Consider the following 15,984-nt stretch of genomic DNA (forward strand, 5'->3'; position numbering starts at 1 on the left):
GGAAGAGACACCAGTGGGATACGTGAGCAAAAAGAGAGAAACTGACCTGTTGCCAAATGCAGCATAGGTAGTCCTAGTAAAAAGTAGGTAATACATCCCACTAAGTCACACCTCTGTGAACTCAGTTGTGTGGGTACTGGTGACAGTTAAGCTTCCTTCTGCTGTATCTGGGTATTGTTCATAGCAGTGCTAATGACAGGCCAGGGAAACCTGTGCTTTTTAAATACATGTTGATAAACTGGAATCAAGAAGAAGGTCATCAGAAGACTTCGAAAGGGGTGGACTGAGCTATTGAAGACCATTAGAAACAGGCAGTACTCGATGCAAAAGAAAGTCCCCAGGTGAACATCTCAAGCCTGTCCTTACTAGAATATCAGAGAGTAGACAATTAAGGTTGTCCTGACCTAACCCTTCCCAGAACATTTTTTTCAGGCTTGTACAGTAAATTAAAGGAGTTTTAAAGTCTTTCCAGCACTAACATTCTCAGCAGACACTGGTGAATTAAAGAGCAGTGAGCACTGTTAGCACTGTACTCCACCAGTTTGAAAAACTTCTTTTCACTCTTGATTAAACTTTGCTTTCTCAAAAAGAGGACATCATTCCTGAAGGTGACAGCTGAGTGGTCCTCTGACCTCCACATGTGGGCTCATACATACATTTCAAAAAGAAGAAATAAATTATGTTATTGGCAGGGGAAAGATGTAATGAGGAGCTTATTATATATATATAAAACAATTCAGAATCATAGAGACAAGAATATATACTCTTTTTCATATATAGAATTTAGAAGGGAAAGCGGAAAAAAAAAAAAAAAAAAAAAAAAAACAAAAACCAAGGAAATAAATGGAAGCCAAGCATGGTGGCTATAATTCCAGCACTGGGACTGCTGAGACAAGGAAGTTGTTGCAGGTTCAAAGCCAGCCTGGCCTACATTGCTAATACTAGACCAGTCAAAGGTACAAAGCAAGACTGGTGGCTCGTTTTAAAATGTCATAATGAAATCCATTGCTTTGTAATAATTAATTGTTAAATTGTTTGTTGTTGTTAGTCTCAATGTGTAGCCCTAGCTGGCCTGGAACTTGCTCTTGTAGGCTAGGCTAACCTTGAGATCACTAAGACCCTCCTGCCTCTGCCTCCTTTCCATGCCTGTCTAAATATTAATTTTTAAAAGTTCCTTTCCTGTTGCTGAATGATAGTCTATTACTGTCTGTTTTTATTCTGGTGTCTGAGGATGGTTCCTTCCTGCTATGGCCTACTGTTTCAGGCCTCCAGCATTTCTTTCCTGGATAATAGCCGTAGTATCCCCACTTCAGTGGGCAACTGAGTGGAAACTGGAATGATCCTGCTGGATATAAACCAGACTACAACCCTCCAGCCTTCACAGGTCTCAGAGGGTGGCTCAACCCCTCACAGGTCTCAGAGGGCTTAGAGTAGAGGCAAGAGGCTTTAAGGCAGCCTGAGGTTCCTCTAGTTTCCAGGCCAGTGGGAGGAGAGAATAAAGGGTGTGCACCGGTGATTTCAGAAATGATCATGGCAAGAGAGAACCCTCCAAACACATCTGAGAAAACAGGCTCCTTTCTGACCAGATGACCCATTCCTATCTCTGGGTCTCAGATTCTCTTGAGTGTAGCAGAGAAGTCTTCATAAGCTAACAGATCTTCCTCTCTCAGGACAGGCTAGCTAACATTCCTTCTGCAAGCTTCTTCCTCTTATCTAGTTTCCAAGGCTTCTATGCAGGCTTCTTGGTTGCCTAGATGCAGCCATGTCCCTGGAGCTGCTCTCAGTAAGCTGAGTGGAGGGGACTTGGACTCCAGGGTCCCAGTCTTAGATAATAGGGACACTCCTACCTCACCCCTCCCTTACTACTATGAAAAGCTGATACAGAGGTTGGAAGACATGAAGTCACAGCACCTTAGCTCCCCAGCTAGTGGCTTCTCCATCTCGTTCTCACCTTGTTGTTCCCCACCCCCCATTCAAGCAGAAAGCTTCTGCTTCCTCTGTCTCAGTCAGAAAAGGGACAGTTAGACTTGCAAGGGTTCATAGAGTCATGAGGCCTATACAGAAGGATGGAGTAGTAGGACTTTATCATGCTGTACCCATTAAACAAGCATTCCTCAGTTCGTATCAGTTTTAACTTAGAGGCAAAATATGCAGAGACATTTTAAGTGCACATCCAAACTCTTACACATTTTCATATTGTGTAAGTCTGACTTTCAAATGAATGCCTTGTAAAGTTTTTGATTATTATATCCTGTCTCAACTTATGTTACATTTTAAATTTGAGACAGGTTTTTACAAACAAGCAATTCAGTGTTATAGTTATAAATGTGCTGATTAAATTTTAGAATGCTGCAGATCTTCATAGAAACCATAGATTTAACTTTTAAATTGATGAGTTAACTATACCACCCAATATGGACACTAGTTTGACACTAAAAATGCTTTCTGTTGCTGAAATTATTTAAATTGTCATTTTCTTGGGCCAACTATCTAAGCCTACTTAGCTCTGCCTAGCTCTGCCTAGCTCTGCCTAGCTCTGCCGCCATGTTCTGCAGCCAGAGGCCACGTGCGCACCACAGCTAGAAACGGCCAGCCCAAAACACCAGCCCTGCCACCCACAAGATGCCACCATGGGAGATGGCTCTGCCAATCTTCCACGCTATCTCTACAAGGCTGGGTTGTGCCCAGACCATCCCACCATTCACACAGGCCTGGTGGGAAATGAGACTCTAAAGCTAAAATATTAATCAAAGTCTTTATATGTTTGGTAATGCTCAATAACAATATGCCCATACAATTAGAGGTGTTTCCCAATTAGCTAACCTAAACATAAGTTGTTACCCAGGACTGCTCTCCATACCTGCCTGGCTGGCTCTTCATCCTCCTACCTCTCTGCTCTTTCTAGCTCTTCCTCTTCCTTCTCCTCTTCTCCTTATTCCTCCCACCTTAGCTCCTCCTACAGCTTTCTTTTACAGTAGTAAGATAGTCTGGACTGTTGTCTGTTAACTCCTCTCAGCTATTTCTAATTAAAATATAGAAAACACCCTAACAATAAACTCAGCCATGAATATGCTATAGGCCTTTAACTCATAGGCTAACCGTCTCAGATCAGTTAGAAAAGTTAAAGGACTGGGTCTAAGCCTTGTACTTACCAATTTTGACTTAATAGAAGAAAATATACCAATGAAACCCTTGAATTTGAAATCAAGTGAATTTTGTACCATTTAAGAAATATAACTTTAGCTTAATAACAATTATTTGGTAGTGTTCAATGACAATATGCCCATACAAATAGAGGTGTTTCCCAATTAGCTAACCTAAATATAAGTTGTTACCCAGGACTGCTCTCCATACCTGCATGGCTCTTCATCCTCTACCTCTCTGCTCTCTCTAGCTCTTCCTCCTCTTCCTCCTTCTCTTCTTCTTACTCCTCCGACCTTAGCTCCTCCTACAGCTTTCTTTTACAATAGTAAAATAGTCTAATAGTAAATGACTAGAAGATGTTTATTTCCTGAAAAACAAAAACAAAACAGCAACAAAACCCCACAGTAATAGTTAAATAATAGACAGGGCTGATAATTGAATATTATAAATTATTATTTACTTTATTGGTTGGGAAAGTAAAGCAGGAAAACTGCAAATTCAAGGCCCATTTGTGATATAGAGTGAGTTCAAGGTCAGCCTAGGCAATTTGGCAAGACCTTATCTCAAAATTAGAAAATAAAAATTAGAAAGGGGGTATAGTTTAATGGGTCCTTAGCACCAGAGAAACTACAGAAATCTTTGTAAGTTCTGTAAAATAATTTTTATTATCTTACTTTCTGTTTTCTAAGTGATTAAATATATTTAAAAGGACAAAATTTTCTTTCCCCTTGGGCATTTTTGAGACAGATGATATTTTTTTAAAGCAAAGATTGTCAGAGCAGTTGCAAAGTTGAAAGCCGAGGTGATATCCCAGGTATGATCTCTTTAGGTATGTTTCCCTGGCTGCTTCCTACAGGTATGGTGAGAATAGGACATCTGTCATTGATACAGTTTGTTTGTTTTGTAAACTAACATGACATTTTGGACAGCATCAGCCTTAGGTGTCAGGAGCTGAATAAGGAGGAATCAGAACGCAGCAGCAGGAACTGCACATGCTCACTGACACCGGTACTGCAGCTCCACAGCCTCCTTCCTGTTCCTCCGCTGTCCAAAGTTTGAGGCTGGCCCAGGCACTAATGTGGAGCCCTACTTGATTTATATTAGGTTTTTTTGTTGTTGTTTTGTTTTGGTTACTGTAGGACAGTTGTGTACTTACAGAAGAAAAGTTCAAAGCCTCTCCATGCAAAAACTCGCAGTTTAGACAATGTTTATCACTTGGTGACCTGTTCTTGTAGCCTGGGTAGTTCTTGATCTTCCTACTTTTATCCTAGTAAAATTCCCTTTGCCCTTTGCTTTCCATCTCTCTGCGTAGATAGGAAAAGTGCTTCTAACCCTCAATATGTAGTCCTGACTGTTCTGTAGACCAGGCTGGCCTTTCATCACCATGACTCAGCAGCCTTTATATCTGCAACAGCAAATTCTAGGAACCCTGTCTCGGGGGCTGGAGAGTTGGCTCAGCAGTTCAAAGCACTGACTGCTCTTCCAAAGGTCCTGAGTTCAATTCCCATCTGTAATGGGATCTGATGCCCTCTTCTGGTGTGTCTGAAGACATCCACAATGTACTCATTTACATTAACTAAATAATACTTTAAAAAAAATTTTTTTTTAAAAAGTGACCCTGTCTCAAACAATAAGGTAGAAAGTGATAGAAGACATCCAACATCAGACCCCGCGCGCGCACACACACACACACACACACTCAATCAATCAATCAATAAAATGAAAATGCTTGAGGTAAGAGACCAGAACATGAAGGAGGTTTCTATCAGCCCCAATATGAAAAGCAATGAGGACTTGGAATCATGGTGAAAGTTCGACAGTAACTGTTTCTAGGTAGGCATGCTGGGAAGGAAGGAGGCACTAGACTCTAGGAGAACCAGGAATGTGGGTACATGATTACATTCCCATTTACTATGTACAGGTGCTACATTTAATCATTTATTCCTTATGAATTCTGTGCTACATATCGTCCTAAGGAATTTGTGCATGTTAATTCATTTAGTCATCACAGAAGGCCATGCATTAACTGCGATTGTCATTTCCTCTGCATGAAGGTGAACAAGATGAATTTGGTCCATCCTCACAGCTCTCTCAGCAGGAGTGTTAGTCTAGGAGTTGCTGGTGTGAGGTGACAGAGGGGTTGGACTGCTTTCCAGAACTGAATTTGGCCCGAAACCAGATGCTGCTGAGCAGAGTGGTGAATGGCAGCAGCAGGAGTGAGGCTAGGAGAGAGGGGCAGGCTGGGAGATGGCAGGAAGATAAGTCCCTTCAGACTGAGGACCACTGTTAGGAGAGCATCTCATACATACGGGAGTTCCACAGGGAAGTCAGGCATCTGAAATGGGGTGGGCCTTAGATGCGCTCCTTTTGTGACTGTTTATAGTATGAATGCTTTCTTTGGCCTCTGTATGTTGGGATTCAGACCTTTCAATGAATTTGTTTCATTTATGTGGATCATACCTCTGTGCTTAGTCAGGTAGTAAGCCTCTGAACACATGCGGATCACTTCCTTCTGAGCAAAACACATGGCAAAGAGGGATGAGCTTGCATCCTAGGGATGGTCTTCTCTCTGGTGTTCCTTATGACTAGACTGAAAATAAAGTACTTGCAAAATACAGTTAGAGGACTGTGGAGATAGGCCAGCCAGTAAAGTGCTGATGCCTGGGATTAATCCTTGTAGCCCATGTTTAACCCTGGAGGCCTTGGCTCATGAGTTTGTAATTCCAGATGGATCCCTGGGACCTACTCAGTAAGCAAGACCTGTCTCAATAAAACCAAGTGGGTGACTCCCAAAGAACCTCTGCCTGGTTTGATCTCTGCCCTGCATCACATATGCACACATGTGAACCTACAAGAACACACACAGACAAAGAAACAGAATACTATTAGTCTTATTCAGTTTTCCAGAAATGAAACTGCCTTATTTTAAAAATAGAAATCTTGATGAGCCTGTGCTCGTTGGGGAACTTTGGCTAGATGGGTGAGGGAGGAGGCAAGCTCCAGCCTTTTGTGATTGGTGCTTCTAGGCCAGTGCTAACCAAGGCCTAGATAGATCAAGAGGGGCCAATCGAGAGAAAACAGGGAAGGCATGCTTTCTATAGGACCGAGGAAAGGAGAAAGTTAATGCTTCCTTTATTCCTCCATATTCTCTCCTGAAGGTCTATCCTAGGGCTGGAGAAACACCTGAGCAGCTAAGAGAACAGGTCCCTCTTTCAGAGGGCCTGAGTTTGGCTTCCACCACTCACATCTCATTGCTCACAATTACCTGTAACTCTAACACCAGGTGGATCTTAAACTGCTAGCCTCTGTGACAAACATACCCATGTACACATATCTACACATGTATATAGTTAAAAATAAAATGATTCTTTTTTAAAGGGATAATGATTACACAGTAAATTAGATAAAAAGCTAGAATTTAGATTTATGATTGTCAGACTTTGACCCATAATTCTTTTGTATTTAACAATTTATTTTTATTGTGCCTACATGTTTGTAAGCGACCATGTGTAGACAGTGCTTGCAGAACACAAAAAAAGGCATTAGATTCCCTGGAGCTAGTGGTACATACAGTTGTGTGCTACATTCTAGGCATTCGGAACCAAATGCAGGTCGTCTGCAAGAACTGCAAGTGCTGAGCCATCTCTTTGGCCCAATCCATAATTTTTAATCTCACAGATCTCATGAAAGGAGCCTGGAACTATAGCTTCTATGTCTTCCTCCTCCTCCCCTTTTATAACTTGTTCAGCTGTCTCTCTTCTTGCTTAGGAGATGTCAGGTATCCTCCTATCTTTCCATGAACCTGGAGCTAGGCTGCTGGTCTGTAAGCCCCAGCACCCACCTATGTCTGGCCTCCTAAGTACTGAGATTATGGGCATATACACACACTACTGTGCCCAACTTTTATTGTGAGTTCTAGAGAGTTGAACTCAGATCTTCATGCTTGTGCAACAAATGTTTTACTGGTCCATCTCCTTACCCCAAGGACATGTATTTTTCAAATATTGATTGATTTTAACTTTACAAATTCAGATATGTAAATAAGGATATAATAGTTTTGTTATTAAAAAGAACAGTGTTAAATTGTTCACCTTCGACTTCTGATCTGTTATAGGCTTTCTTGGTCTTTCATATCTCAAATTTTTTCTAAAGTTTTCCTAGAGAAGGAAATACTTTTCTTCTGGGTCAATACTAATAGCTTCTACTGTTTAAAAAAAAAAATGGGATTGTTTAGTGTTGAGAAGATGGTTTGGTCAGGAAGGGCTTGCTACACATGTACTGTAGCCACCCGTGGCCACAAGTCAACTGGGTTCACCTGAAAAGGGGCTGGGAATGAAAGGGGATGGAGGGCAAGAAGAGATGAAGCCAAGACAAAGTTCTCTGATCAAGGCTCAAAGCTTTAATGTTCATCTCTCAATTTAAAGGGGAAGGTCCAACCCACAACCCCTCCTGGTTTCAGATGGGTGGGATGATCCATAATCTGTTCTAGGTCACGGCCAGAGATGTCTCAAGGCAAGCCCAGGGGCAGTTCTGCTTCTGTGTTCTGTGCAGCCAAGGTGGGTAACTCCACCTAGATCCTGTCACTTGGTCTGTTGTGGTAAACAAGGTCTCTCAGGCTTGCTCAAGGCTGGGGGGGGGGGAAGGGCACAGTTCCCCTTTTTTAGTTTATAAAAATGAGCAGTGCCAGCAGCTGGATGGGGTACACGATTTCATCCCATCTGGGGTACAGAGTGGCCGGGCTTGCTGAGAGAGATCTTGTGTGAAGGCAACCTATCTGCTTGAGACACAAGGTTCAAAAGTTAACAGCAACATGATTATCCAAGCCATGTAGGAAATAATGTTGAAAGTGGAAATGTTCCAGTATCTAATCCAACTGCTGGTTGACAGGGATCAGATACAAGGTCTATGACTACTCAGGCTGGTAGATATCAACAAAAGCTGTCTGTTTACAATAGTTTATAGCCCTCTGTTTCAGTGTTTTTCCATAGAGACCCAAGACTTTGCATTAGCAGACAAATAAGTCAGGCCTATTGCTGATTTTAGGCCTTCAGTGTATAAGCAGGGCTGTCCCTGACATCTCCTCCCTTCTCCAAGTATAGAAGGACCATGGCGATTCTAATCTTGCCAAGGCGGGGATAAAGGCCTGACTTCTAGTAATTAAAGGGGACCTTGTAATGGCTCCAGTCCTCCTGTCGTTGTCCAGTGAGGCATGAGGGCCATACCCCTCCCGATGTCTTTTTCCTGGAGAGGGGATACTTTTGACATCAACCCCTATGCAGTCAGGCTTGTCCCTCAGGGAAACCAGAAACATATTTTTAACTTTTATTTATATTCCCTTGCAGTGCTTAGCCTTGCAGCCTTAGCAAGAATTCAGATCGCCAGACAGAGGGGGTTCTGGGTGGCCCCTCTCTGCTTGGTCTAGGGGCGGAAGTCCCCTCTTCTAGGTTGGGTGGAGATGAGGCTTGGGAACACCCTGGATAGAGTAACAACATCATCTAGAGTCTCGTGGTCCTCCATAGCTAACATATGATAATGTGTCTGACTAGATTTTGTTATCAGATTCTTCATCATCGGAATCATAATTATTAGGCTCAAGATCTGTGTCCACTTGACTGACCAATCTTTCAGGCAGCCATTGGGCTCCATTTTCTTTTTCTGAAAAAATACAGACCAAGCCACGACCCCAAATTAAAACAGGGTCAGGACCATTCCAAGAATTAGTTAGGGGGGTCTCTCCATTTGACCCTGGCAAATGAACTGGAAGTGACTGAATGCCAGTGGCGATCTGTTGCAGACTGACCTTTAACATCAGTTTGCAGAAAATTTAAGACAACACAAAAGCAAGATGTGCTTTTGGTGACCTTGGAGGGTATAATTCCCCCACTTTAGTTTTAATAAGCCAGTTTTTTAGAGTGCGATGTGCACATTCAACAATTGGGTTATAAGGAATTCTAGTTTTATGTTCAATACCAAATTCTTTGCAAAAGGATGTAAAGTTGTTATCAGTATAAGCTGGCTCATTGTCTGTTTTGAGAACTTTAGGTAATCCCATAGAATTAAAGGCTTGTAAACAATGATCAATTACATTTCTAGAGGCTTCTCCTGTATGTAGAGAAGCAAAAAGGAATCCTAAGCAAGTGTCAATATAGACATGTATATATTTCAATTTTCCAAATTCTGCATAATGGGTTACATCCATTTGCCAAGTATGATTGGGCTTAAGACCTCTTGGATTAACGCCTAAATGGGGAGCTGGAGATAAAGTAAGACAGTTAGGACACTGTTTTACAATCTTTCTAGCTTGCTCCTTAGTGATCTTATGTCGGAGCCTTAAAGTGTGACTAGAGAGATGAAACTTTTCATGATCTCACTTAGCCAGAGCAACAGGATCCAAAATTAAGGCTTTTCCTATTAAAGCCCTGTCAATATAATCATTGCTTGCAGCTAAAGGTCCAGGAAAACCAGAATGCGCTCTTATATGGCCAATATAAAAGGGATTTTTTTTCTGGTAAGAATGAGGTTTTGTAGTTGTGAAAACAAGGATCTGGCTGGAGTATTGAACCGCAATACACCACAAGTTTCTAACAAGGGGACAGACTGAGCCACATACAGGCTATCAGTAAAGAGGTTAAAAGCATCACTTACCGACTGAAAAACATTTAGAACTGCTGTCAGTTCTGCTAGTTGAGCAGAGAGTTCAGGCGTCTCTATGACTACCTGTTGATTATTTAAAAGATGCCGTGCTCGTCCTTTAGAGGATCCATCAGTAAATATTAAAAGAGCATTATGTAGAGGCTGCAAAGAAGTCATGTTACGAAATATCACATCATGTACATTTAAAAACTGTATCAATTTATCTGGAGGATAACAATTGTCTATAATGCCATTAAATCCTATTTGAGCAAGCAACCAATCTGTACTATGTTGCTTTAACCAAGTATTTTGATCTGCATTAAAAGGCGGAATAATGATGTCTGGCTCTTTGCCAAAATAAGTCAATGCCCGTTTTCTTCCAAATACAATCATATGGGCTACCGCCTCATAATATGGTAGGATGTTATGTTTAGGGGATATCTTTGAATGTATCCACATGAGGGGAGCCTTTTGCCACAACAATCCTGTGGGTGTATAAGTTGTATTAAAAATTAACAAATGTAAAAGTGAGGAATAATCTATATAAGTAACAAATTGTTCCTCAGTGGCTCTTTTTACTTGTTGTAAGGCCAACAATCCTTCTAGGTTTAAGGATGGGGGGGGGGGAGAGGTAGGATCAGCACTCCCCTTGAGAATATCAAATAAAGGTTTCAATTCCCCTGTTGTAAGCTTTAAAATAGGGACAAAGCCAATTGATATCACCTAACAGCTTTTGAAAATCATTTAGAGTTTTTAGACAGTCCCTGCGGATGATTATCTTCTGGGGACAAATGGCTTGATCTGTAAGCCTAAAGCCTAAATAATTATAAGGCTCCTGAGTCTGTACCTTTTCAGGAGCTATTTGTAATCCTTTATCAGCTAATGCTTGCTGTAAATCTCTATAGCATAAAAGCAAGTCCTGAGGATCTTTCCCTCCTAAAAGAATGTCATCTGTGTAATGGCTGATGTACATCATTGGTCATTGCCATCTTACAGGCTCAATGGCTTGTGCCACAAATTTTTGACATAATATAGGGCTACTAGCCATGCCCTGAGGAAGAACTACCCATTGATACCTTTTCATTGGCTCTTTAAAATTAACAGAAGGAACACTGAAAGCAAATCTCTTGCAATCCCGAGGATGCAAGGGAATAGTGAAAAAACAATCTTTCAAATCTACTATTATTTTATAATATCCTTTAGGAATGGCTACTGGAGATGGGAGCCCAAATTGTAGAGCTCCCATAGGTACCATGGTTTCATTAACCTTTCTTAGATCTTGCAACAATCACCATTTTCCAGATTTTTTCTTGATAACGAATATTGGAGTGTTCCAAGGTGACTGAGATTCTACTATATGCCCTGCCTCTAATTGCTCCTGCACAAACAATGAAGCGGCTTCTATTTTTTCTTTAGACAAAGACCACTGATCAGCCCAATATTAACTACCTCAGTCCCCAAGCCCAGGGAATAGGGGCACTGACTCTTCATTAACTTCTTCAAGCTAATTATGGGCGTTGAGATATTAGAAGAGGGGCAGGGGGGAGAGTAAATTGATAAGCCTCTGACACTGTGTCTTCACTGCATCCAGCTGGAATTCCAGAACATCAGAGGTTCGAGCAGGTCTGCTTAGCTTGCTTGATGAGTAGATACACCAAGGCTATGTATTCTGCAATATACAATTCTCAAAACAAATTTTAGTATCAAGATAATTTTTTGTTTGAATTCAGGAATCTAGTCTTCTGGCAGCCTGCCTCTGTCATGTCTAATCCATATAATTCTGGGAGTTTCTATGAGGGTGTGCTCCTACCATCCTCCCATTTTCACCTTCCTGCTCTCAAATTTCCCAACATTAGGGAATCCAAACTTTCAGGCACCAAGGCCCTCCGCTTCCACTGATACCTAACCCCTTATCCCATCCCCCCTCCTCCAATTGCTATGAGGGTGTGCTCCCACCAACCTCTCATTCCCGCTTCCCTGCTCTTGGCAATTCCCCAACACTAGGGAATCCAAACTTTCAGGTACCTAGGCTGTCCACTTCCACTGATGCCTGGCAATACCACCCTCAACTACCTATACAGGTGGAGCCATGAGTCCCTCCCTTTGTGTTCTCAGGCTGGAGATTTTAGAATGGCTACTCCAGCTTGTTTCTTAGGACCATTTGCTTGAAAAATTGTTTTCCAGCCTTTTACTCTAAGGTAGAGGCTGTTTTTGTCACTGAGGTGGGTTTCCTGTGTGCAGCAAAATGCTGGGTCCTATTTATGTATCCAGTCCATTAGCCTATGTCTTTTAGTTGGGGAATTGAGTCCATTGATGTTAAGAGATATTAAGGAACAGTGATTGTTGTCTCCTGTTATTTTCATTATTAGAGGTGAAATTATCTTTGTGTGGCTATTTTCTTTTGGATTTGTTGGAAGAGGATTACTTTCTTGCTCTTTCTAGGGTATAATTTCCCTCCTTGTATTGGAGCTTTCCTGCTATTATCCTTTGTAATGCTGGATTTGTAGAAAGATATTGTGTACATTTGGTTTTGTCGTGGAATATCTTGGTTTCTACATCTATGATAATTGAGAGTTTTGCTGGGTATAGGGCTGGCATTTGTGTTCTCTCAGGGTCTGTATGACATCCGTCCAGCATCTTCTAGCTTTTATAGTATCTGGTGAGAAGTCTGGTGTAATTCTCTTAGGTCTGCCTTTATATGTTACTTGGCCTTTTTTTCTTACTGCATTTAATATTCTTTGTTTTGTGCACTTGGTGTTTTGATTATTATGTGATGGGAGGTATTTCTTTTCTGGTCTAGTCTATTTGGCGTTCTATAGGCTTCTTGTATGTATATGGGCATCTCGTTCTTTAGATTAGGGAAGTTTTCTTCTATAATTTTGTTGAACATATTTATTGGCCCTTTAAGTTGGGAATCCTCACTCTCATCTATACCTATTATCCTTAGGTTTGGTCTCCTCATTGTGTCCTGGATTTCCTGGATATTTTGTGTTAAGAACTTTTTGCATTTTGCGTTTTCTTTGACACTTGTGTCAATATTTTCTATGGTATCTTCTGCACCTGAGATTTTCTCTTCTATTTCTTATATTCTGTTGGTGATGCTTGTGTCTGTGACTCCTGATTTCTTTCCTAGGTTTTCTATCTCCAGGGTAGTCTCCCTTTGTGATTCCTTGACTGTTTCTACTTCCATTTTTATGTCCTGGATGGCTTTGTTCAATTCCTTCACCTTTTTGGTTGTGTTCTCTTGTAATTCTTTAAGGGATTTTTGTGTTTCCACTTTAAGGGCTTCTACCTGTTTACCTGTTTTCTCCTCGGATTCTTTGAGAGTGTTATTTATGTCCTTCTTAAAGTCCTCTATCATCATTAGAAGGGATTTTAAATCTGAATCTTGCTTTCTTAGTAAAACAGGAAATTCAGGACTTTCTTGTGTGGGAGAACTAGGTTCTACTGATGCCAAATACCCTGGGTTGCTGATACTTATGTTCTTGTGCTTGCCTTTTGCCATCTGGATCTCCTTAGTGCTACCTGCCCTGTCTCTGAGTGGAGCCTGTCTTTCCTATTATCTTAGTTGTATCAGAACTGTGTGGGGTGGGTTTTACTACTGGGGTAAGAGCTGGGGCTCAAAATCTGCTCATTGTTCAGGGGCAGACAGGATACTGCCCGGGTTAGAGCTCCTGGGAGCCCTGCTTCCTCTGGGTTCTTAGAGATTGGGGGCAGAGCTGCCGCCCAACATCTGCTCAGTGCTTGGGCCCAGACCGGAAGCGACTATATCTTTCTTAAAATAGAACTTTTATATGCATATGTGAAATGCTTTAGAAAGCATATTTAAAATTGGCTCAACGGTTATGAAATGGCTTTTGTCTGGCTCATAAATACTGTAATTACATTTTAAAATTTGAAAGTTGACTTTTCAGAAAATCAAATGTAAATGTTTCTGGTCTTACTATCTTTTGTCAAGCAAATAGCCAAACTCAGCTGTGTCATAGTGCAGACTACATGTTAGCTCAAACTGAGATGCTTGTTAGTGATCTGATTTCAGCTTGAATAGATTCAGAGAAATAAAGCCACAGACATCTGTCTCATATACAGAAGTGCATTGTCATCAGCTTTCTCCCTCTCCTTGCCTATCCCTCCCTCAGGTCCGTTCCCAACACTTCTAGCTATACACTGTGGCGGTTAAGTTGGCTAGAAATTTATTCCCGGTCCTAACGTGGATTTATATCCCTCCAAATGGTGAACACACTTTCTGGCAGACAGAGTCACCACCAGATGTCTTATGTGAATGGTAGCCGCTTGTTCATTTTAATTAGATCATTCATCATTTGTAACCTTCAGGATCCTTGTTGCTTTGTATGGTTTTCTTTTTTTGTAAACGTTGGTGTGCATGAGAGTGCTGAGAGAACCAACAAGATTTAAATAATCTCTGCCCAGAGTGTCCTTCCTCTTGCCACTACTATCCTGCTGTAAAAGTGTGTCTCAAGAAAACATTGCATGACAGATGATGAAGGAGCTCTTCCAAGTACCCATGCATAGAGGAAATGACACATGGATGAAAATAGTCACCACAATGAGAAAACAGTGATCTTTAACCTTAAGAGAGACTTAATCAAAGGGGGCACTTACATAGGAGTTGACATTGAACCTACTGAAATGAATTGGACTCTTCAGCATTTGGTGTATGTGTGATTTACAAAGTACATTTTATTTGTTTTGAAGATGCCAATAACCAAATATGTTGGCATAGAGATCTTCTAATTGGTAGCTGAGAACGGTTTCAGCAGAAATGGGAAGAGTTAATTGGCATGTGTGTACTCCCAATTAAGAGTCTTCTCACTGCCTTCCAAGCATAGGCTGGCATCTGTCATTACATTTATGCAAGAAAGAAAACTCACTCAGAAGTTAAAATAGACTAGAGGACAGAAGCTCATCTCTGAAATAAGACCAGTTTGTAGTTTATTTCTAATAATTCAATTTCTTTTTTTTTTTTTTTTGTTAACTAGACAGCCAGAAGTTTCAAGTCACATATTTGATCAAATTTGTACAATTGTAATATTTACAGACTCTCAACAAATTTGTTGATTTGTTCTGAGTCAAGATTTTAATTTCATGAAAATATTAGAAAGAGGTATTAGCTGGTGAAACAAATCTGCGAAAATTTTTGGTGGTAAAATGTGGCTTCATAATCAGGTCCTTGCATGCCCTCAGCTGGCTCATGCATACCACCTCTGTGTCTACTAAATCTCTGCATAGAACCACTCTTGTATTAAAATCTGAGAGTTCTTTTTTTGTTTTTTGTTATTTTGGTTGGTTGGTTGGTTGGTTGGTTGATTGGTTGGTTAGTTGGTTTTTTGGAGAGAAGGTTTCTCTGTTTAACCCTGGCTGTCCTGGAACTCACTTTGTAGACCTAACTGGCCTCAAACTCAGAGATCCGCCTGCTTCTGCCTCCCAAGTACTGGGACCAAAGTTGTGCGCTGCCACCATCACCTGGCTAGAATCTAAAAGGTTTTATTGTGACCATTCTACAGATGATAAAATCATTTGAGGATTAGAGCAGTTACCTAAGTCACACAGCTAAGAAGCATCTGATAGCCACATGCGCTGCTGCTGTTAAGACACAAGAAGTTCTTGAGCCAATCATTTAGATTAATACTATATATTATTATAATAAATATTATAAATTATATTTAATATTATAAAAACAGGGTGTTTTTTTGTTTTTTTTTTTTTTTTAGCAGTAGGCAGGTAAGAACTTGATCCCAGTAAAGTGAACGCAAGAAGTGTAAAGACCTATATTCAGTCAGAAATATGTAAGAGAATAATAAGACTAAAAAGGGGCAAATGGAGAATGAGCCACGGCAGAATGTAAAGCAATAGAGTTTGGAGTGAATATACCTAACTACTGCTTCTCGTGCCATTCCACCCCAGGACTAAAGGTCATAGAAGCAGGAACTGATATTTCTGGAATTACATGAGCATATTGAGTCATGACTCTCAGTTGCTAGGCCTCTGCTACATCTGCATAATCTAGCGTTTTGCTCTGCTATGCCTCCTGAATTTTGTTACCTTTAGGTTTGTGGTTATTGAACAAACTATAGTGCTTGCTATGGAATGAACCTTTAAATGACAAGAACTTGCTAAAACAAATTTAATTCCCGTTTGCCCTGAGCAGCCCCACACTGAACTCTCAGTTATGTGTTGGCAAAGGAG

The 15,984-nt window shown here is 40.9% G+C and overlaps 1 protein-coding gene across 4 annotated transcripts in view; it reads left to right on the forward strand.

The window, feature by feature from the left end:
- Window positions 1-15,984, forward strand: part of Spire1 (spire type actin nucleation factor 1) — a 130,600-nt gene that overhangs the window by 67,763 nt on the left and 46,853 nt on the right. The gene's annotated exons all lie outside the window — the stretch shown is intronic.

This window comes from Arvicanthis niloticus, chromosome 14 (assembly GCF_011762505.2).
Source record: "Arvicanthis niloticus isolate mArvNil1 chromosome 14, mArvNil1.pat.X, whole genome shotgun sequence".
NCBI lineage: Eukaryota > Metazoa > Chordata > Mammalia > Rodentia > Muridae > Arvicanthis > Arvicanthis niloticus.